We start from the raw sequence: 3,222 nt of genomic DNA on the forward strand, positions 1-3,222 counted from the left end.
TGTATTGCCCCTCACTGGGACACTGAGCTTTGGGGTGTAAAGTTTAGAATTCTTCTGGCCTCTCCCATTGCTCTTCAGGTTAAACGCTTTTCTGGGTCTGATTTTTATCTTCAAGGTTATCTCTGTGAATTCACATATCTTCTTCTGTCATAACTCGTTATTCAATGTGTTTCCACTTTTCTTTCTATTTTAAGATAATCTTAAATGGAGGTATTGAAGAAATACAGCTTTAAATGGTGGCATTATGTATTTCATGTTTCTGTGGGGTTTAATAGTTTTCTTTTTAACCTTAGTACTTCTATTTCCCGTTACTTTTATCTTTAACTTTACGTCTCAATATGGATTCGCATTTACAACGTATTTTAACAGAACTGAGAACATATTTTCTTTCTTTTTTTTTTTTTTAATTTCACATTAAGAATGTTGGGAGTCTTGACTGAGTGGTTTCATTTTTTTAAATGGTTCTGATCCCAAATATTTCAGTACTTAATACAGCTTGCATTTACATGTGGATTAGTAGAAGATGTAAAACTGTTATTTTCTGAACATACTAAAAATGATCCTCTCATAGAAGAATCAGTTGTCAAGGAGACAGTGCCTTAACTTGAGAAAACTTTTGAATATGAAAGTAATGTTTGGATTTATAGAGCTGAATGCTAACCGCAGCTTGCTGAAATGTGCAATGTTTAACTCAAGGGCACTGTAATGTACCTGCTGATAGCGGAGCTCATTTTGAAAGACAACTAAAAGCACTTGCCCCAGAGAGCTACAGATTAACAGATAAAATGCTGGCTTTTTATACTACTTAGTACACTAAGAACACTGGGTAAAGAATTATTTTTGTTTTGAAGCTTTATATCTTTGCTGGGTAATATTTGAAAAAGTGGTGGTTTTGTTTGTTTTTTTTCTTCCCATGCTTTTTGTTTCCAAAAGCAGAAAGGGCTGGGGGGAAATCCTGTATATTTTTAGACCAGGTGCAGTAGCTGCTTTGCTGTCAGCACAGGGTGGGTATCTTTGCAACCAAGTTTAAACAGCACAATGAGTATCCAGATGGAGTGTTTTTCCTGAGCTTTAGATTACTTACTCTGTTGGGAGCTCCCGTAAACATTTATAGTATTCTTCAGGGCTAACTGTACTATTAAGCTTGAGATGCCTGGTATAGAAAATCAGAGGACTTAAAAACACCAATATCTTCTCTAAGGCATTTCAAACCATGAATTTTTGCCTGTGATAATTTTAAATTAGTTTTAAAAAAATGTCTATGATGAATGATGCAAATCTAAAATAAATTAAAGTGTCGTGCTTCAGTAGACCCAATTGTAAGCATGTAATGTAACAACATACATGACGTAAATGACCGAGAAGATGGAGAATAGTAGGATTTTTTTCCTTCTGTACACTTACAAAATTAAATGTATTTATTAAATTTATTATCTATGAGTTACTAAAGATTTGATCTCGGAGGTGCTTATTAATGGATGTTTATTAGTTACCAGGTTTTTGAGATACATTGCTTGCAGTTTATTTCCCTTGATCAGATTCTTCCGTGTAGTTTTGTAGCTTTTAGTGACAATTATAAACCTCCCAACTACATGAACATCAGCTGCTATAGTACATAAAACCAATGTAAATTATATTTGAACTGCTTAGGATATGATAAAACATTAATACACAATACAGGACTGGCTATGTCAGGACCTGTGCAAAATTGCAACGTGCAAGAGTTAGCAGTACTGCTAATTTTATGCTTCCTTCGTTTCAATTCCTGTAGCTAAAGATTGCTCCTTAAAGTTATAAGCTCCTAGAATTTTCTTCTCTGAAAATTTTGGCCTTTTTATTTGCAGAAATGCTTAGATTCTCGTTGCCTCCTCATGACTTAGAAATCAAAGAGGAAATAAAAAGACACCTCTCTCCTCCTAAAAAATTCTTATTTTAAGTATCTATTTTTAAGGGTAATTTAATGAAGGTGAAGGACTCAGCTCATGATACTTGAATTTTAGGATGGCAGTCCTTAATGTGCTCAAAGGAAAGCCCTGGATAATATGCAACGAAGATATTGCAAATGGTAGCATGCACTAATGCTACAGAAAACTCTTCTTCCCCCTCCTGACCCTTAGCGGTTTGCCATTGAAATGTAACTTCGTATGGAGCTAAGACGAGCCTTCTAGAGCTGAAAAATGCTGATGGTAGTGGCTGAGGCTTACCTTTGTGGTGTTCAAACAACGTACAGTTTTAATGTCTGAGCAGAGAGAATTTTACTAGTGAAAATAGGAATTAATCATGGGACATTTATATACAATTTTATCCCTAAAAATTATATGAAGTTGTCAATCTTTGATTTTTCTTAGTGCTATGTGCTTGCTTTACCTCCCAAAATACTTAAGATAAATGCAGTTATGTGGAATGAACTTTGGCTTTTGAAAGGTAGGTTGTTGGTCCTTCTCTCTCACAAATTGTCAAAAATAATGATAGCAAATGACTTCCTTCTTATATTTGTATAACTCCATGTTTTGTAACAAGGACACTTTCTCTTCAGACATCCTGAAATGAATGCTCCCACTCAGTGCCCCATCCATGTGTGTGTTGTTGTGGCTGATTTTCCCAGTGTAGTGACAGCAGGGGTGGGGGTGGCAGCAGCTCAGAGCTCCACGTGTGGCCGGGGGCTGCCTGGGATGGGTCATTGCCTAACTCTGCTCATCCGAGGACAGCGTGGTTTGCTGTATCAGCACGGGACATACTGCAGTTCTCCCCTCGTTGCTCCACGGGAGCTGCTGAACACTGACAGTAACCATGTATTTCCTTGCACACAAGTCTGAGACAGCTGCTACGTCAGCAAGATTCACAGTGTTTGGGTGTGAATTTATAGACCAGAAAAATTAGTCAGAAAGGCTCACCTTGTACCTTTTGCATCCTGAGTCAAGTGTAACTTTTTATACTAGTAAAAAAGGAGTTTGAAATCATCAGTGGAGCTCATTCCATGAGAAAAAGAAAACTGCTCAGCAGAAGGAAGAGCTGGAGAGAGTTTCTCTTACCTGAGGGCACTGGCAATGCAGAACAATCCAAGGCATGCACTGGTTAAATCTTAGAAAGTGCTATAGGCAACCCACTTTTGCAATTGCCATAGAAAATTATTGTTGTTATCCATTTTGTTGATAGTGCATATTGTAGGAATTACTAGCAGATGGGAAAATAAATGACTCAGAATACAGTATTAACAATCCA

The sequence above is a fragment of the Mesitornis unicolor genome, unplaced genomic scaffold, assembly GCF_000695765.1.
Source record: "Mesitornis unicolor isolate BGI_N332 unplaced genomic scaffold, ASM69576v1 scaffold43493, whole genome shotgun sequence".
Taxonomy (NCBI): Eukaryota; Metazoa; Chordata; class Aves; order Mesitornithiformes; family Mesitornithidae; genus Mesitornis; species Mesitornis unicolor.